The 22,050-nt window shown below is 45.7% G+C and overlaps 1 protein-coding gene across 2 annotated transcripts in view; it reads right to left on the bottom strand.

Moving 5' to 3' along the window:
* AFG1L (AFG1 like ATPase) overlaps nt 1–22,050 on the bottom strand; it is a 2,086,687-nt gene that overhangs the window by 233,248 nt on the left and 1,831,389 nt on the right. The window lies entirely within an intron of this gene.

Here is a 22,050-nt window from a genome sequence, read left to right on the forward strand (position 1 = left end):
GGAGCTCCGCGTAAGGCGACCAGAAGCTGGGCGGAAAAAAAACAATCTGAGGGACCTTGACGCGTGAGGGATTGTGGGTACAACTCACGTCACTATAGGGATAGTGTTACAGACACGCCTTGTCGACGTCCCCTTTTTCGACTACGAAAAACAAAATGCAATACTCCGCAGTGACCACTGGATGTCGGACCTATGCACAGCATGTGATTCTAAGCAGATTAACAAACATCAGAAACTATATTACGTTAAATGTGCCTTTTCCCCCTCAGCCAAAGCGCACTGCATCATTCAGAACATTTTGATGGAGAAAGCTTAAACTAGCTATTAAATTGGTTGCTATAATTTGGAAGTGCCTTCAATCTTAAATGTTTCCCCGCAACAATCTGAAGTCTGATATTTGCTGATTGGAGGCTTCTGGTGGCTCTGACTTTCTTTTTCCTCACATTATTTCAAGTAACAAGCCCCTTATGAGCCAGACACAAGTTGGAGAAGTTGCTGGTGTTTTGTAGACCTTGACCTAATCAGTTGTTTTACTACAGCTTATTTATCCTCCATCCTGGCCCCTTTTGACATGGCCACATTTGGCTGTCTGGTTGTCTGATTGTCTGAGGGCCAACACAGCAACTGGGATACCCTCCAAACAATCTAAATCATCAAAGGGAAGCAATATCATTGCATTAATGCAGGTGCAAGAGAAATCAAAAAGGCACGAAAGCATGGTGACATCTTAGGTGCATGTCCACCCAACACTACATAAAGAAATGAACGTTCTGGCCACCAGTTGTACTCCAAATGTTGAACGCAATCAAAAAGGAGATTCACAGAAGCATTGCTTAGAGCTTGCTCAAATGGTCATGTCCCTGATCAAACAATTCGGAGAGAGGCAGAAATGTGCTTTGCTGATTTGGAAAATACTACTTGTTATCACGGATACAAAATTTCAGAACTGACCAATAGAAGAACACATTACTCTCTTACCTGGTAACGTTCTTTCGATGGGATGGTCCGACAACGTATTCCATATCTATGACAGTAATCACCATAGCTGTGCTGCTTCGGAAAATCTTTCGGCGTCTGCGTCCTGCGTCGATGACGTCGATACGCTGTCCTCGAGGGCCTCCGTCGAGCCGACGTCACCGGATGTGATAAGTAGGACGCATGACGCACGTAGCCTCAGTTGTAGTTTTTTCCCCAGAACGTGTGGCATCAAACCACTGCCAGTATGACCACAGAAAGTCTTGCGGAAACGTAAGCTGCAATCGCATAAGAAATTCTGTAGCAGGGTAGGTAGGGAGGGAGCGAAATGGAATACGTCGTCGGACCATCCCATCGAAAGAACGTTACCAGGTAAGAGAGTAACTTGTTCTTCGAGGGGATTGGGTCCTCCGACGTATTCCATATCTATGACAAACTCGCAAAGCAGTACCAACTTATGGAGGAGGGAAAAGAATTTAGAATATAGAAATTTAGAATGCCCAATCAAATTGCAGAGTAAAGGACCGCCTGCCAAAGGCCAGATCCTGCCCATGGATAGAATCGAGGGAGTAGTGACGTACAAAAGTATGGACCGAAGCCCAAGTGGCTGCATCACAGATGTTACGAATAGGAACACCCCTCTGCAGGGCAGTAGAGGCAGTCATACCCCTAGTAAAATGGGCTCGTAAGCCTACCGGAGGGTCTTTACCCGCCAAGCGTTAACATTCAGAAATTGCCAGGATAATCCATCTAGACAAAGTCTGCTTAGTCACAGCTTGTCCCAAACGCCATCCAGCGTAACCAATAAAGAGCTGATCGTCCACTCTGACCCGGGACATGCGAGAAATGTAGAAACTTAAAGGAATGGTTCGGTCAAAAAATGTTATTGTCCCTACGGGTCGGCCATGTGTTTTTAAGCCTAAGTCGCTCGATTTTAGAAAAATTTCCTATGGACCTTACCCGAGTTTTCGTCCATTAAACGCACGTGAAAACAGACACCAGGGCGCTGCCATTTTGTGATAATCCTATCACTTGCCGCATCGCCCTGGCTGACCTGCTTTTGCGGCACTAAATCATATCCCCCGCCCCTGAGCCTGACATTATCAAAACATTCTTATTCCCCGCCTATCTCTGTGACGTTACTGTGCTGCGTAGGCAAATGCGCCCAGTCGTCTTCTACGCGACTTCACACAGAACCCGGAAACCAACACAGATCAACTCACAACACAGCGCGCCACAATTCGGAATATGAAAATGTACTTTAAAATCAAACAGCAACACGGTACATTTGGTAAAGTCCATTTATTTGACATTAAATGTTTAGAGAATATTCAGCAATTGGCATATTAAATCGGAATGGAATTTTTTTTCATTTCTCTCGATCCGCAAATCCGTAAAAGTTTATCGTGAGTCACGCGCTGTTCCTTTATGGTACACAGGGTGTTGGTTTTTGTTAAAAGAAGCACTTTGGACGCACGGTGAACCGCAAGGCTGTTCCATCAACTAGGCACTAGGCCACCGTAAAGGTCGATATGTTGCTTCTAGCCGCTAGTACCGCGTAATGGCATATGGCTCCTTGGCGATCGTCCCATAAGATGGTCAATGTAGTGCAGTTGTTTACAAGAAGCTGCAGCTGGCGGTTGAAGAAGCCGTCTGCCGGGGTCTGGAATAGGTGGCAGTGGCAATATGGAAGGATGTACCTGTTTAGAAAACATAAAAATTGAAATTAGTCTCACCAGCTGATCTTTATTAGTATTATTCATTTTATTTATTACGGGCGAGCTAAAACTATTTGCTTGCGAGGATAGTGCAATGGAGTATGTTCGGTTCTAAAAGCAATGCGAAAACGAACAAAATAAATCAAGGGAAACACACAAACCAATGTTTTTTTTTACCGTTGAACCATTGAGAAACGACTGTCTACATACGTGTCGAAGGGGCACATGCATGCCCATGTGCCCGGTAGAAAGATGATCCCACAAATGTTGTACTTGCTCTTCATTCACTCATTCATTCATTCATTCATTCATTCATTCATTCAGGTATAAAAGCGTCTAAAGAGTTACTTACCTTATATTTGCCATTTCCATTGTATCCCTGCGTAATGCAGTCCGTAAATCCCACTGTGTTCATGCCAACGATTTTTCATATACTGAACTAACATGAAACTCGGTCCAGTTTCAGAGTTTTCAGCCTTATCGTCTCTTAAGTTATTTCCCACCTCCTTCAAATGAAGTCCTTTCGGCATGGTCCCTGTCTCTCAAGGTCAAAAAACAATAGAACCTTATACTGCCAGTGCGATTCGCGGGCCTCTTCAGACCGCGAGCATAAAATCAAAGCTGCTGACCTTCACTCTGCATGAGCGTACATTCTTACTTTGCAACATCCCGTGTAAAGCCATCTGTGAGAACTTGAATTTTCGACTCCATGTTTGTACTAGGCCTCAATGTGCAAATGCGAACTGGCTTCTCTCCCATCTGCAACGCGTTCTAAGACCCCCAATTTTGTCCTCGTTGTCCGCGAGCTTTGCAGCCCTAGAGAACCAGAACTATGGAGACATTGACTTTTTGGGGGAAGGTCAGGGAAAGTATAAAGTACCCGAGGAGTTGAGTTGAAAGTGAGATTTATTGTTTATTTTTTTATTATTTGCAATACGCAAGCCTCCCCTCGGTTAACAGTGCGCAGCAATTACATGAGATTGCGAAACTTAGTTACAGCAACAAAAATATATGCATACACATATTCACAAGGTCAGCGATATGAGGTGAATAGAGAGAGAATTCAAAGATGACACCCATGTTGTTCGCCACCCAGGATGGTGAATGGAGGGTTTAGTGTTAGCATACTTTGTATGCACACTGTACAATAACATTATTTTCAAAAAGACAATCAGATTACAATGATTTATTTAAACCGGGATTTGAACTTCTCAACAAGCTCTGCTTTGGGTGGACATGGCACAGTGGCAATGTTTGGTGGCAATGCATCAGTGCTCTGCACAGAAACGCTCAAAATTCCATATCTGTGCTTCTCTAGTACACTAACAATAAGGCCTTTAACAAAGTCGAACTCCATTTCCTCATATACTGGTTTTACCCCCCATATCTTAGTTCTTTTTCCAAGGGTTGTAGTGTAGCGAGGCATCCCTACATTTCCCGTAGTCCTAGACTGTTCACGGCCCACATTCTCGTTATGGGCCAAGACCGCTAGTAGAGTACTATGTTTCATGCCCTGTAAGCTGAAATGCAATCACTTTGGGCTGTACTTTAGGCACATATTGTGAAACACCTCCAATTCTCCTATGTGACAGAATTCTGTCAGTCCCCTCAAATCTCTTGATAGAGTTTTATCGAAAACAATCTTCTCAATGGCTTTGTGTGTAGATGAAGATGCAATCAACCACTTCTTCTTCCGTGCCTCCTCTGTGGACAAAGGGCCATGTTCACATTGGTGGAAATGTTGGTTTTCTGTCCAGCGGTGAACGTTGGTACAGTGGCGCATCAGTGACCGCCATTTTTCAAGTAGGATTTCCACTGACCCTTCACAAGTTTTGGAGCTCCACCAAAGATGGTTTCTGATAGACTGGGACCACTGTGAAATACTTTCAAAACCTTTTTTTTCCCTGCAGCCGAGATTTTCTTATTGATTGATTTAGCAAGAAGCCATACGTCAAATTGATGTTTAATATGTGGGAACTGCTCTCTCATTGTCTTGGCAATTGAAACGTGTCTGTCCGTGGCTATGAGGTCGATGTGCATTCCCCTTGATTGTAGATATTGCAATGATTTTATAAATCCTAGTTTCTCCATGGCCACTGAGGATTTACATTGGGACACCTGCACGACCACCGAACTCACAATTTTCTTACTATCCATGTCCTGAAAGTGGTAGGTGCAGTACTTGGCAGAAAATCCAGGGCTGTCGCACTGTCCATCGCCGGCTAGCATGAATCGTTTTCCTTCGAATGTACTTGCTAGAGACAATTGTTCAATTTTTCAAGCATCACTAATGGCTGGAAACAGATAATCATGTTGGTATTTGTAGTACTGCGTTTTAGAAATGAAATGGAGTCCCACAAACTGAAAGAAAGACTCTAACTTTCTAAAACTGGACCCACTAAAAAGCGAGGCAGCTGCACACAGTAGATTGCCTGCTGGCAGCTTCCCAGCATCGGTTGTGCAGACCATGAGAACGCATGATTTAATATACAGGCGGCATGTATTTTGACGTGACTGCCTTGTTTTTGACGAGTCACATGAATCAATGGCTCCCCACATACTTCCCCTCCAACTGAATGCCCACATTTAAGCATACTTATAATATCCTATAATATCCATCAAACAACTGTCGAATACCATGTATTTGCCCTCTTTCATTAGACTGTCATCCGGCGTGAAAGTTGTTTCGGACTGAGCCGTTGAGGACATATCAAGAAATTCGAAAGAAATATCGCTGATATCAAGTTTTGATGCGTCGTTGGGTGCTGCTGCTGGTTCATTCTCTGTCATTTCAACATCTGTTACTTCAGCACTGATGGGAGACACAACATTGTCGACAGCTTTTTGGGTGGCATTTTTTTGGCGGGTGTAGATTGTGTGAATTGATCTGCGACTACTTCAGAGCTACCTTCAATACATTCAGTATCATCATCTTTTGGTGGTGCAGTCGAACTGTAGCAATGGTCCAATACAACTTTACCGGATTCTCCGGACACATTCAATTCATTTTCTGGCCATTGGACATGAGCATCCCGAGTCTCAACACGCCGCGTCTGAATTAATAGTTCCTCCATAGTGTAAATGGTCTGGCAAGCAACATCTCTAATTTGCTTCACTGTCTGTGTATGTATAGTTCGTACACCCACGGGTAACTAGAGGACAGATTGGAAAAGGGATGTTCATTTTAAACACAATATAAAGTATAGTACAATTGACAGGAAAAAAACATAATATAGTCCCCAACACAAAACAATTCCTAAAATTATGAACTGTTTGTAACTAACCTTATTTTTGTTTCTTTTCTTTGCAACTTTCTTGACTCGAACTTCAACATCTGCACGCTGTTGCTCCGATTCGTTTCCGCAGGTCTTCCCTTCCTCTTGCGCTGCAACGACTATATTTTCTCGATCCGCATAGACCGCACGGAACGACGCTCCATCGACTCCCTGAAACACAGTACTTTCATTACTATGTATCACAATATTGAAAACATAAAACACACGTGTGGACGAACACACAGGTACATCTCAATAGCTAAACACGAATTAAACATTCTACAGAACAATCAAACCACAAGTATTCGAGCTCTGATGATCTAGTTCGATGGAACGGTCAGTATCCATACCTCTGGCTCCGCATGTACTGCCATGAATGGTTGTATTGGAGAGGAGGCATCAGCAACTCCCTGAAACACAGTACTTGTGTTAGTATGATTTTCAATATTGTAAACGTAACACACACTTGGGGTCGACGGCACAGGTACATATAAAAAGATAACCACAAATGATGCATTGTCTAAAAGAATCAAGGAATATCTAAATATGATCAGATTTCATCAACTTATTTCTCCGATTTATTTACATCATCATCATCTAAATGGGATGTTGTTATTGTAGTGGAAGCTCCGTCGTCTCCCTGAAACACAGTACTTGCGTTAATAGGAAAGAAAGTATAGCAAATGGAATCACGATATATGATGACGCTCGATGGAGCTGTCAGTATCCATACCTCGTGCTGCCGAAGAATATGTAGGGATGTTGTAAATGTAGTGCACACTTCTGAAAGCTGTTGCGCCGATTCGTACACGCAAGGTCCCGCTTCCACTTCCCCTGGAATTACTTGAATGTCAGGCTCTGCATCAAGTGCAGGGGTTGACGCTCCATCAACTGCCTGAAAGATAGTACTTGCATTAGTAAGGATTACAATATTGAAAACATAAAACACACTTGGGGTCGACCGCACAGGTACATATCAATGGCTAACCATGAATGAAATACTGTGCAGAACAATCAAATGACAAGTATTACAGCTCTGATGATCTAGTTCGATGGAGCTGTCAGTATCCATACCTCGTGCTGCTGAAGAACATCTAGGGATGTTGTCAATGTGGTGGATGCTTCAGCATCTCCCTCAAAGACAGTACTTGCATTACTATGGATAACACTAATCATAACTGAAAACAAACACCAGTGGACGATAACTAAGGTGTATATCAATTGGAAAGCACTAACCAAACATTCGGTAAAATAATTTCACAATACAATAAAAATATTACTTGACATGCATAAAGTCTGTAGCGGAATAGCCAAGTAAGATTACCTGATACGCGCTAGAAGTGGTTGATAACTGCGAGCACGTCACGGATGTAGAATGTTCTTGCTTCAGATTCAAGGGATAGTCAAGCAGTTGTAAAGGTAAATTATTGATTGATAATGAAATGCCAATATTAAAAATTGCCATGTAAGGAGTCAGAATACTTGAGTAATGCTATTGAAAATGCGCAATATAGCACAGTTCGCTGTGCCCATATATAGATTTCGTTTGAGGGTTATGAAATCGAAAAAGAATATATTGACAAATGTCATTATTCAAAAAGCTATACACTCATATCAATGTCGAAAGTATTACAAGGGACACAACACCTAAAATATCAATGAATCCATTTGGCCACCTACACACTACCGCAAGGCCTAAAGGTAAATCCGGACACTTGACTCACCAGTGGCGGAATGTGGACGAATAGAGTGGGAATAGCGTTCGCGAGCAATTTTCGTGTCGTTCGCCGTTTATTCTTCTTTGTTACCCAAGATGTTGTGTACATGTTCGAGGAAAAGTGCAGGCTGCAGATGCGGTATCGATCACCCCTCTTGTCCTCTAAGACTTGTTGGACTCTACTTTCCAGCTCATCCAGTGGATATCCGCAATGTCTGACCCATTCTCTTATTCGATCAACAGTTTTCGGGAATACATGCATTCTAGTGCCTTCAGATTTAGCATGGGTCTTCGAAGGGCAACCGCTAATCAAACAGGCAGGCATTGTTGAAAATTCTGAAAAGTAAATATCGACATTATTATACAATCTTGATGAATAAAAATGTGATACAAAAGTAAATGAACCATACAATGTTCAATGCAAGGTTTGTTTTGGTTGCAGGAACTATACCAGTTCATCATGTGTGGCTTACCATTTGCATAAATTGCAGAAATGCATAAATGATGTGACTAAACTCTGAACATGTGTCTCGTCCCTTGGATGTTCTGTCTTGCAGAGAAGGAAACATGCTTACATTATAGACTGGACCCCCGAAGGATGCAATTCGATGACAATTGACAGATGAAAATAAATAGATCTATTGATAGCATAACAATGGAAACTGAAGTCAATATCAATGAGACCAATGAACATAGCACTATTGAGTACTCTACTCGCAAATAGATAGAAATTTAAAAATCATCGAAATATGACTAGGATACATGGCCTTACCTTGACCAAAAAACAATTGGATTCAGGAAGCAGAGCAGTATGTTGCAGGAGAACAGGTAGATGGCCACAGGTAGCACACTAACGAGTTTGCTCGAAGCGTTCACTGAAGTTCACGGATAGCACGACGAGAAGATTAGCATAGATCTCAGTGGTTCTTGGGTAGCACGTTCAGGAGATGACTTGCAAAGCACAAAGATGTTCTCATGAGACATATCAAGTGGTTTATAAAGTATTACAAACAGGGGCGTGTTTGTGAATGAATGACGTGTGTATGTCGTGGTATTATGTGGTTTGCCGGGGGCCGTCCAGCGTGAGGGGGTGGTGGGGGCTGGCCAGACACACAGAGTCTGAGGAGGCCATGTGAGCGATGGGCCCTTGGCGTGGGATACCTTTTGAAGTGTACATGCTGTTTGGCACCTTGGCCGATCGCGCCCCTGACAGCCCCCCATGGCAGCGCGCATCCACTGGCGCGAACCGCCTTTGATAGAGGGGGGTGGGATGGAGGGGCCTGGGGCGTGCAGATAAGGCACATGAAGACTGCTGAATGGAGACACACTTATGTGGATTGCAGGGGGGCGGCCTGCTTCAAGGGGGAGCCCTGCCTGGAGAGACAGAGTCTGAGGAGGCCATGTGAGCGATGGGCCCTTGACATGGGATACCTTTTGAAGTGTACATGCTGTTTGGTACCTTGGCCGTTCGCGGCCCTGACAGCCCCCCATGGCAGCGCGCATCCACTGGCGTGAACGCCTTTGATAGACGGGGGTGGGATGGATGGGCCTGGGGCGTGCAGATAAGGCACAGGAAGACTGTTGAATGGAGACACACTTGATTCATTTAAAAAATCTAAACAACCATTGTTAAAATATATTTGTGATGTTTTATTTTGTTTCTTTTTTTGATGGCACAAAAATACAAAACTTTACACATTGTACAGGTCAGGTTGACGCACAGCGAGGGAAAATCCCCTGTACTGACCGCTGTCACTCGGGAAAGTTTCTCTTATGGCACGAATGGCACAGGCGGGTATTACTCTTCGAATGCGGTGTCCAAGCCTCCCGTGAAACCACCATGTAAAGGAACGATAGGCCACCAGCCGGTACCACCTGTGAAAAATAATGATACAAACTGGTTTTAAATGACCAAGATTAGGTGATTAAACATTTGTTGTCAATGACAATTCTTGTAACTAATAGCATTCTGCTTGGACAAATGCTATCTAGACACTGCACACTATTGAACGACTTTCATGCGTTACAATGATATGTAGATGTAATTTTGGATATAGGAGACGGCCATGAAATAGTAGTGGCATCACAAGCAGATTATACTTACTCGTTACTCGGATTACGAGGACGAACAGATGCGCGAAGTTCGTGCATAAGCACCATCATTATCCTCAACACGGACCGTGTGAGGCAGGCTGCCCTGAAGTCTGGCAGCTCGGTGATGCATTGCGGTCGTGGCTCGCCTTCCGAAATGTAGGCCACACATCCCGAGTTTTCACAGCAGCAGCAGTTCTCCTCCTCGGTTGGCATTAGCTCGCACCGATTGCATGTGCACCAGGTGGAAACACCGTCCATGCGACTAGGTCCAGTGTCTTCATCCGTTGATTCATCCTGCCAACTGCCGTCCGAAGCCCCATTGTTTTCGCGTGTTTCCCTTTCCAGTAGTTCCTCCTCGGTATATTCGGGCTCGTACATGTAGGGTATTATTGTAGCCATTGTGTGGTAAACAAACTAAAATAATTTAGAGCGATGGTACAGGTGTTCACACGGGCTACAAGCGGCAAAGGTAGACCAGAGCACAGAAACGAGTCACAGAATACTCAAAGTAACACAGAGAGAGGAATGGAATCGAAAATCTGCTGCTGTGTGTTGTGAAACGGTCTGTTTATACTTATTGAGGAAAGAGGCATCTTGCCATTTCCATGGCGACACGTCATTAGCTGAAGCGCAGCCATTGTTGACACGAGACGTGCTTTGGCGTGTGAAATGGGCGGTACGCGTCTGCTGATGACAGGCTCAGAGGCGGGGGATATGATTTAGTGTTGCAAAAGCAGGTCAGCCAGGGCGATCGGGCAAGTGATAGGATCATCACAAAATGGCAGCGCCCTGGTGCCTGTTTTCGTGTGCGTTTAATGGCCGAAAACTGGGGTAAGGTCCATAGGAAATGGTTCTAAAATCGAGCGACTTAGGCTTAAAAACACATGGCCGACCCATAGGGACAATAACATTTTTTGACCGAACCATTCCTTTAAAGCTCTCCTAGGATCCAACCTATGGAGCCTCTCTTCTTCCTTACCATGATGTGGAGGAGGATAAAATGCCGGAAGAATAACCTTCTGGCTCAAATGAAATACCGACACCACCTTCGGAAGAAAGGAAGGACGAACTCTAAGGACAACCCTGTCCTTATGAAACACAGTGAAGGGTGGCTTAAATCAAAGTGCCTGCAACTCACTCACTCTGGAGTGGAAGTGACTGCAACTGAAAACACAGTTTTAAGGGTTAACAGCCTCAAAGGACAAGAATGTAAAGGCTCAAACTGAGCACCCATAAGGAATTTCAGAACAAGGTTCAAATCCCAACCAGGCACATTAGTGTGTCCTTTGAGAAACTGAGAAATTAAAGGAATTTTCAAATAAGAACACTCCTCAGACGAGCGCTTAAATATAGACAGTGCCGCCCTGTAACCTTTAACAGTACCCACTTGCAGGCCCCTGTGGGCCAACGAAAGCAAAAAAGACAGAACTACAGGAATGTCACATGAAAAAAGATCCACATTCTTAACCCTGCACCAGTCGCAGAACTTTCTCCAACGGCAACGGTACAGGGACTTTGTTGCCGGCTGTCTGGCTGAAAGCAATACCTCCATCACGTCTTCAGGGAGGTCCCAATCCTTTTACCTCAACCTTTCAGAAGCCAAGCATGAAGGTTGAGGGATCTGACCTCTGGATGGAGAACCGGACCCCCCCCTCCCGTGAGAGCAGGTCGTCTCAGTAGGGAAGACAACATGGAGGGCAGATGGACAAGTCGAGAAGGTCCGGGTACCACGTCCTCCGAGCCCAAGCCGGAGCAATGAGGATCATCCGGGAACCAAACCTCCGTAACCTCTGCAGCACTTGCGGGATGATGGGGACTGGAGGAAACGCCTACAGCAGTGGGAAGGACCACACCACCATGAACGCGTCTTCTAAGGCTCCTTTTGGAGGAAATTCCATGCGAGTAGAACCTTTCGCACTTCCAGTTGACACTGGAGGCGAAGAGATCCACCTGAGGGGTCCCCCAAAGGGCAAAGATCTCCAGGAGAATCTCCTGAGCCAGCTCCCACTCGTGAAAGATCATGCTCTTCCTGCTCAGAGCATCCGCCGTCTCTTTTTCGTCTCCGGCCAGATGAACTGCCGAGATCGAAACTTCCTGCTGGATGGCCCAGAACCAGAGCTGCATCGCCTCCCTGCAAAGAGGAAGTGACCCTGCCCCCCCCTTTTTGTTGAGGTACTATATGGCCACTGTGTTGTCCGTCAGAATCAGGACATTCCTTCCTCGCACAGTCGGCAGAAAAGCCTTCAGGGCAAGCCTGAGGCCCCCAAGCTCCAACAGATTGATATGGAGTCTGGACTCCGACAGAGACCAACGACCGCTGACCGTCAACTCGTTGGCATGAGCTCCCCATCCCGTGAGGGATGCGTCCGTCACGATCGCCACCTCCGGCCAGGGTAGCCAAAACAGAGCCCCCTTCATCAGATTGCCATCAACGGCCCACCACAGAAGGTCCTGGGCGACCGAGGGCTGCACCTGAACGGGGTCTGACATCCTGCCGGAGGACTGTGACCACTGCATCTTGAAGGCCCACTGCAGAGATCTCATCCGCAACCTGGCCTCCGGCACCAGAAGAATGCAGGATGCCATGAGGCCGAGCAACCTCAAGAACTCGAACGACGGGAGACTCTGGGCGTGTTGAAACTTGTGCACAATCTTCTGAATGTGATGAGCCCTCACCTGGGGAGGAAAACACTGCCCCAGGGAAATATCGAGCACTGCTCCGATGTACTGGAGCCGCTGGGTTGGTGTCAAATGGGACTTCATTAAGTTGAGGGAGAAGCCCAGCCTGTGAAGGGAGCGGCAGGTGACGGACAGATGATCCATGACTTGCTTAGGTGAGCACGCCCGGGTCAACCAATCGTCCAGGTAGGGGTAGACGTGAATCCCCCCTTTCCTGAGATACTTTTCCACCACCACCATGAGCTTGGTGAATACCCTCGGGCGCAGGTCAATCCGAACGGCAGGACCCGAAACTGAAAGTGCGAGTCGCTACTGCGAACCTCAGGTACTTCTTGTGCTTTGGATGGATCGACGCATGAAAATAAGCGTCCTTGAGGTCAAGAGACACCAACCAGTCCTGAAGTTGAAGGGCCTGGAGGACTTGAGAAAGAGTAACCATCTTGAACTTGTACTTCCTGAGGAGCTTGTTCAAACCGCGCAAGTCCATGATGGGTCTCAATCCCCCGTCTTTCTTCGAAATCAAAAAATATGGAGAATACCATCCCTTGTTGTCATGCATGCTGGACGTGGTCCTACCTCCTACGCTCGTAGAACAGCTAGACCGTTCTATTCCAAATGGCGGTTGTTCGATACGTTGCCGGGAAAACGACGTTTGCACTTTTCACGTCGCTAACTTCACGTGTATTCTGCTTCGTCACGTGAACTACGGCATTACGTATTTAAGCAGCGTGGAAACTTCACTCGCTGCTTCTGATCGAATCATTTGGCGTTGTGTAGCTGAACCTCCGGTCTGCTTCCTTGCAGGTTACTACAGCTACTTTTTGGGCCTTCTATAGCGTGTTTTCCGCCACACGCTGATTCCTGGAGCTGTTTGGTCGCGTGTAAATCCACACGCGCACGTTGTCTTCAAACGCTGCTGGCCTGGACTGCGTGAATCCTGCTCGCGTGTAAATCCACACGCGCACAATATCTTCAAGCGCTGCTGGCCTGGACTGCGTGAATCCTGCTCGCGTGTAAATCCACACGCGCACAATATCTTCAAGCGCTGCTGGCCTGGACTGCGTGAATCCTGCTCGCGTGTAAATCCACACGCGCACGCTATCTTCAAGCGCTGCTGGTCTGGGCTGCGTGAATCCTGTTCGCGTGTAAATCCACACGCGCACGCTATCTTCAAGCGCTGCTGGTCTGGGCTGCGTGAATCCTGTTCGCGTGTAAATCCACACGCGCGCGCTATCTTCAAGCGCTGCTGGCCTGGACTGCGTGAATCCTGCTCGCGTGTAAATCCACATGCACACGCTCTTTTCTTCGCGGCTGTACAGAACCGCGTGTACTTGTTTATACCTTAAAAGGAGCGCTATTTCCAACTCCTGCACCTGTGATATTAACAGGGGGATTGATTCATTTCTATACTTTACTCTACGTGGGAAGGAAGATTTTCAAGGATAACAGGAAGGTGACAGTGAACAGTACTTTGGACGCTATCCTGTGGTGCATCAACCCGGTATCTAGCGTGAGCCTCGTTCCGTTCGGGATAAGTCTCCCTTACTAATCTTCCCTTCCTTGTCGTTTGTTCTACCTTGGATTCCTCAAGAGATTCTACTGGATTCATCTGCCCTAGACTCAAGGTCAGTGTGTGCATTCATGACATTCTCTATTCCATCATACCCAGGTTGGGGCAGTTATTCATGATACTTTATTTTGTTCTAGGTTGACTTCCTATACCTTACCCACGCCCTTTCCAGTGATCCATCACTCTGCCTGTTTTACCAGTCAGAGAGTTGTATCATTTGGAAGGTCTTAACTTGACTTCACAACTATCAAAACGCGTGAACAGGGATCCGGAAGACCCTACCACCTGTATCCTTTTAAGTACCGTATCCTTTTCAGTTAATACTTTGGTGCTTTCTGACACTTGTTCCTCTCCGCTACAGGCACCAGTTCTATGGCGCCTTTCTCCAGCATGGATTGAATTTCCTGCGCAAGGAGCGGTTCCGGACTATTCAAAAAGAGATTCCCTGGTGGATTGTCGTGAGGCCTCTGCCGGAAAGGAAGACAGTAGCCATGGGCTATGATCTCCAGAACCCACACATCTGAAGTAATGGCATGCCACTCTACAAGATGTTGTGCCAGCCTTCCCCCAACCGGCGAACCATGGGACATGGCCTCATGACTGAGCTGAAGCGGCTGCGGCAGTGCCTGAGGGAAAAGAGGCAACTGCCCGAGCGGCCTTGGCACCTCGAGTACCCTGTTTTCCACCTCTGGCACTCCTACAGTGGCCCCTTTGACTTGAAGCTCCTCTGGATTTACTAAAGGATGAGTAAAGGATGACCAGTCCATTGTCATTATTACAACCCAGAAATAGCAGCAAAAAAAAAAATATGCGGCAAAATATTAGGAAGTGGTCAAAGGATCCCACTGTAGAAAATCTCAAAAAGATCAAGAACGCCAAGCAAGCATATAGAAATTTTAACAAAACGAATGTGTCCAAGGTACAACAAGACGACGCAGAAGCCATGCTAGCTACTTTGCGCAATAAAAATCTGAGATCCCTCTGGAATTTGCTAAATAGCAATCCAGGACAGCAGCATTTGATGGTAGCCAACGTCACAGAAAAGAACTGGATCACACACTTTACAAATCTCTATAAATCTCAAAACCAAGTTGAACATCTGGATCAATCCATTAGTACAAACACCTGGACTATTACTTGGGAAAAAGAGCAATTCATATAGATGATTAACAATTTAAATGTATCAAGAGCACCCGGTCCCGATGGACTTTCCAATGCTGCCCTCAAACGAGATCCAGAGACTTGGGCGAATCTGTTGGATCACATTCTAACCTTGGTCAACGCATTAAAGATATTACCCACCACTTGGTCCAAAGCGGTACTGATACCGATCTATAAACAGGGCAATAGAGATGATCCCGCCAACTTCAGACCCATTGACCTGTTAGACCCTTTGGGCAAACTATTCGCAAGATATCTCCTTAAAAACTTGTCCGCTTGGGCCAAAGCGACCAACCGCTTCGATTCCGGACAAACAGGATTCACCCCAAAAGTAGGGACGAATGTGAACCTATTCATTCTAAATGTTCTAAAACATGAAGCACTATCATCTAAAACCGTCCTCTATGCAGCTTTTATAGATCTGCATATGGCATTTGATGCCATCAATAGGACCATTCTGTGGAAAAAGTTGGCGAGTTGGAAATGCCCTCCAGAGATATTGGAACCCATTAAGCTACTCTACTCCAATACTACAATTTCGATTAGATTAACGAAAGAAGGAACCACCACTGATGAGATAACAACTTGGCACGGCCTAAAACAGGGCTGTCAGTTGGCAGCAACGCTATATAATCTATACACAGTTGACTATTCTGACAATATCAAAACATATCTTCTGAACCCACCGAAAATCAATTCAGTGCCGATTTCATATTTGATGTACGTGGATGACATAGTCCTTCTCGATAAGACACCCGTAGGGCTACAGGAAAATCTAAGTATGACAGAAACATACATGAAAGAGAACGAACTACAGATCAATACCAAAAAAAACAAAACTATGTCATTGACTACCTATCGAAATACGAAATTTGGAAATAAGATATCAAATTTTACACTGGATAACAAGTCACTGGCCAATGTATCTACTTTCAAATACCGGGCATTGTGTTGAACCAACATAAGGCAGAATTAGCCTGGGCAATCACTTTAGAGACTGAAATTCAATCATTGGCTCGACAAGGGGTGATGCTTCATAAGCGTTTTGGCAAATTTTCGCTGAATCCAATTATAGCCTTCTATCGCCAGAAAGTCGTCCCTATAATTATCTATGGGAGTGAAGCTATGATTACACCTACCCTTATAAACTGGCAAAAGCTTGAAGCTTTATTTTGGCGCAAGATCTTGCATCTCCCCAAGAATTTTCCTATGCCACAAATTCGCTTTGAAGTAGCATTGCAATCACTCGCCTCATTAGTTCTCTGGAAACAGCTAGATTTCCTACGAAAAATCATAAATGGAGAACAAACACCTGCTTTACAAATCCTGCAGGAAATCCCTCAGGCTATGAATAATACATGGCTGAAACAGTGGAAGTCACGACTCTTCCTGGCCATGACAAAAGAAGACATTACGGTTGAAATGCTTATCAAACGACCACAACGTGCGAAGGTTAAACTGCAACGTAAGGATTGGCAGAAAACATCAGAAGACAAAACGAGGTACAACATGAATTTACTTTCATCATTTGATACACAAGCTCTGAATGAACTGCCCCAGTATCTCACACTTTTTCCTGACCCCACTATCCGGACAATATTCATGAAACTTCGTTTCAACATTCTCCCGACGCGACAAAGACTAGCTCACATTCGCAAAATACCAAAAGATGAACAATTCTGCCGATACTGCAAGCACATAGATGCCATAGAATCCCTTAAACATCTAGTCATGGTATGTCCCGAATTATCTGCCAAGAGCGCCCTTTACGGGGGAGCATTTAACATCGCCCAGCAACAAGAGGAAGGAGATAACAGATGGCTTGAGCTGCTTGAAGGCAAAAACAAAAAACTAATCTTCATAATTGTTCAATTCTTGATTGACATTTTAGACTATAATCTAAACTGAAGTGTTCTTCTTGTTTTTGTCTTGTTGTCTGCACCTTTCTTAAACGTTGTAAACTAATGAAATGTATATGAAAATTCAAATGAAAAGTTTATATATAAACTGTATCATTTTAAATAAAAAAAAAAAAGGATGAGTAATATCGAAAGGAACCTCCCCTCCATTGCTGTCCCCTAGGACGAAAAGGCGGATGTTGGCGAACTGCAGCGCTCAACGACTTTGCTGCAGCTTTGTAGGTCTGCAACCTCCCAAGGCTCTCGTCAACCTTGCTGCCAAAAAGATGTTCACCATCAATGGGCATGTTGAGGAGCCGGGCCTGCACATCAGGTGCAAACCCCGACTTCCGCAACCACGCAAACCTGCGTATTATGGTGTTCGCCGTCATGGACCGGCGGACACAATCTGCCATGTCTAAACCCGACTGAACGGCCTCACACATGGCATCCTTGCCATCTTGTACAATAGCAAGAAAACCATCCCGTTCCTCCCCTTCGGGAATATGTTCAGCCGCCAAGGAATACAGTTTAACAGAGTGTGCGTGAAACGTGACAAGGCACACACAGAGTTGGCTGCCTGTAAAGCCATGCCCCCTGAAGAAAACACTTTCTTCGCCCAGCCATCAAAACGCTTGTCGTCCCTATCAGGAGGGATGGTAGGGTACGACACCTGCTTTGCTGGGGCCGTGGCCGCCTGCACCACCAAACTCTCCGGAGTGGGGTGCGTGGTCAAGTAGCAGGGGTCACTACTGGCTGGGCGGTATTTTCGCGGCAAAGACTTGCTCACTGCCGGGAGACTCTTCGGAGCAGTCCAAGCTGCAGCCTCCCTTCTTTGCAAAGCCATATGGAATGGCAGTACCGGGTCAGTTGGAGGACCTTGGTCGAGGATGTCCGTCAGGTCATCCTGCAGAAAATCCACAGGTGGCGCAGACCACCCCAAGTATTCCGTGACCCTCGACATAAGGCGCTGGTACGAGGACTCGGCATGGGTGCCAGGCTCAGGCCGACAGAACCCCACCTCCGGAGAGGTGTCCAGACCACTGGCGTCTTGCAGTGACTGACGCAGGTCTTCAATCTGGCTGTGACCAGACAAAATCTCATTAGGCACCTTCTCAGGCACCAAACCTTCCTCAGATCCCTCATCCCCCTCAGAAATATAATCCAGAGGTTGGAAAGAGGGCACAGAAAAAGGGACAAAGACATTCTTAGCCTTGGCCAGAGCCTTTCGGGGGGGTTCCACCGTGCCACGGGGTACCTCCGACAAAGCAGCCTCGAAAGGCATCGACAGAATCGGTGTCGATGTTGAGCGAGGCACTGACAACTTTGACGGCGTCGACACAGGCCTCGAGGGCGGAGCCCCATGCGTGTCCTTCGACAGCCTGGGCGCCGATCGCGTCCTCACTTCCTCGGAGGCGGAGCCTCGAGAGAGACCCTCGACGACCTCGGCGCCGAAGGCATCGAAGTCTTCCTCGAAGACTTCACAGGCTCACGCGGTCTCGAGGGCGTCGAGGACCGGGACTTAGAACGGGCATGTCTAGAGCGACCATCCTTGTCCGACCGGGACATCGAAGGCACCCGGTGGTCGCGACAACTGCTCGAAGACTTCACAGGCTCACGCGGTCTCGAGGGCGTACGAGTGGTGCCTCTAGTACGGTCACGGCTGGCGTCCTTCGACGGCGTGGATGGACCAGAGCCCTGCGATTGAAAAATCGCCATCATCTCCTTTCGGAAGGAAACCCATTCCTCTGGAGTGGAATGCTTGTTGGGACAAGCAACCCGCCGACGGGTGGAGTCCTCGGATGAGGACTGGGAAGGCGACCTGTGACGGCACTTCCGTGAGTGCCTCGAAGAGGCAGAGGAATGGCGAGACCGACTCCTGGACAGAGACCCCCCCCGGACTCACGACGACGATGCAGAGAGTCGCCCCTCGAATCGTCCATCGAAAGTCCAGTGGATCGCGACTTCCGGGGCTTGGCCACCTTACCCACCGACAGCTTCTTCTTACACTTCCACAAGGCCTTCGATGTAAGCGACTGGCAGTCAACAAAGTCATCCGTATCATGGTCCTCCCCGAGGCACCAGAGGCAAGTGTCGTGCATGTCAGTCAACGACATCTTGGATGCGCACACCCGACACTTCTTAAAACCCGACCGCGCGGTGGAAGAAGCCGAAGACATCATTTTAATACACAAACAAACAGGTTCGAAGAACCAGAAGAACAGGATTCAGTAGAACCGAGGCGCGCCGAGATCTCCGAAGCAAACACGTTCGTGGAAAAAACTGAACTGAGGCTACGGGCGTGTCGTGCGTCCTACTTATAATATCCGATGACATCGGCTCGACGGAGGCCCTCGAGGACAGCGTATCGACGTCATCGATGTAGGACGCAGACGCCAAAAGATTTTCCGAAGCAGCACATTTGTGGTGATTACTGTCATATACATGGAATACGTCGGAGGACCCAATCCCCTCGAACTGATGTATTAGAACCCCAATGCACTCAACTCTAATTGAAGCAACATTATTCAGAGAATTGGCATAGGAGAAACAAGATCTACATTCAAGAGGTTCTGACTCACTTCCTGGACTCTGACCTGCAATCATTCATCCAAAACCTGTTCCTCTTTCTACTCACACTTCCAGACAAAACAAGTATGGAACTGGATATCACTCCCAGAGTTTTCGCCAAACAAAAACAGCACAAAAATGTTATCCCAGGTGTTCTTTCCCATGTCCGCTTGCTTTAAAGTCCAGGAGGAGATGAGTGTTACTCCGAGATTTTGTATACGGATGCCAAGATAACTCTTGGAACAACAAACAGAAAGAATTGAGAGATATAAGAGCATGTTGGACCTGAAGGAAAATAATACTGTTGGGCTTCCTGTGCACGAGTCCTTTAATGAATCTGGATGGTAGAGAACTCTCAACTGATCCTCCTCATAGAGAAAGATCTCCCTCTCAGGGCCTGGCCTCACCCATTAACCAATAATCTAAAGTTGGACGATCGGTGTGGAGGAGAACGATAGGGGAGAATTGTGACCAATCACAACCTGATGGCACCGTTACTTCACTGTTTTATTAACATTTATTTGATTTGGTCCTTTCATCATGATCAGTTTATGCTGGTTTGAGTTTGTATACAAGCAGACCTTTGTGTTAGCTGGTAGCGTTCCCTAGAAATGTGGACTGGATTCAGGATTTTCCTTTAGAATTCAACAACAATCATCTTTTTAGGAATATCTGTGATGACTGCACACTTTAACAATGTTTATTGGGGTAAAGTCTCTCCATATTGTTGTAGTCAGATGGATGAGTTCGGTGGTATGGGAGTTGCTCAAATTGGCTAAGGATAAGTGCTGGCTTAAAGAGCCCTCTTCCATACCAGGAACCTAACAGTGGAATAAATACTCCCTGAATGCATTGTGTAAGGGGGTCAGTAACATTGGCACAGATTAACTTTCTGGTCAGCCAAGACAGGTTTAATGCTCCTACAATGCTTTATGATAGTTTGAAAGTGCTTGATTTGGTTTGATCTATTTTAGGACTTGCTTAATTATATTATGGATAGTTTTAGAGCAACAACTATAAATGTTCAAGGATTTAATTCACCTTTAAAAAGAAAATCAATTTGAAACCATTTTAAAATCCCTGGAATCACAGATCGCCATGCTTCAGGAAACTTGCCTAATTTCTCATGATGGCTGAGCAGTAGAGATTTCCCACTTAGAATGTTTGCTGGCGATGGGAAAAAATGGAGTTGCTATGCTTATTTTCAAAGGGACCCCTTTTACAAAACTGGATATACTGAAATATCAGAAAGGGAAATAGCTCTCTATAAAGGGTAAAGGATTTGGAAGATGTATGACCTGTGTTGCTTGATATATTCCCAATAAACATCAATGCAGTTTTCTTGCTGTTCTCTTACCTGCTGCAGCATCATTCACCCAAAGTGAAGTGACAATATGCAGGAATTTCCATAACATAATGACCCGAATGTGGACAAAACATTGCTAGCAACTCCCCATTATTTATAGGAATGCATTACCATTAGACAGGTCTTTGAGGGAGCTGGGTTTCATTGAAGCATGGCGATTTCCTCATACTGGAAAGAAGGGACCTTACTAATTTTTCATTTCTCCATAAAGGATTCTCCTAAATTGATTAGATATTGGCCTCTTCTTCGCTCATCCCCTACAATTCAGATGTAGATGCTGGTGCTAGGGCCCTCACAGGTCACCTTCCCATCCCTGCTAATATTCATATTATTTGCATTACTACTTAAGGAAGAGTGCAAAGAGAGTATCCCAACATCAAACGTGCATGTCCTAAAATATCACAATATACAATTTGTAGTGTGAAAATTCTGTTAATCATATAGCAAGGAACTTAACAAATGTCTGCCTAAGCCAACATGTGTTGCGGCCGCCCAAGGCCCTGGTCAAGGCTATCCATTGGCAGATTGTTTATCAATTTAAGTGTCTAACTACCAAAAGAGGCAGTAATACAATGGCCGTCTATATTGTCTTTATGAGGAAGGCTTCAAATAGTGTCTTTCAATTAATTAGGTGCAATCTATATTAAGATTTCTGAACTCTATCATGAAGTTGTAAATAGGACTGTTAACTAAGTTATCCGCCTTTCCTCGGCATCCGTATTGTACATTTCTCAGATCAAGTATTGATTGGGGTGACAGGTTAGTGGGGTCCCTGCCAGGTGGAACGTAACAACTGCATACCTAAAAGATAGCGCCCGATACTTGGTGTAGATTTTACCCCAATCTAAACCAGTGCAGGAACCATATTGGACATTGAATATATTTGACCCAAAGACTGGGTTTTAACAAATGCAAAGTGGAAACAGGAGATGCAGAAAGCCCCTGTTTTCAGTTGTACGGGAATTAAAATCAACCAATGAAGATTATGGGTGTGTATTCTATAGGAATATAAGGCAAGCCAATGGA

The sequence above is a fragment of the Ambystoma mexicanum genome, chromosome 4p (assembly GCF_040938575.1).
Source record: "Ambystoma mexicanum isolate Mex_15411 chromosome 4p, UKY_AmexF1_1, whole genome shotgun sequence".
In the NCBI taxonomy this organism is placed as follows: domain Eukaryota; kingdom Metazoa; phylum Chordata; class Amphibia; order Caudata; family Ambystomatidae; genus Ambystoma; species Ambystoma mexicanum.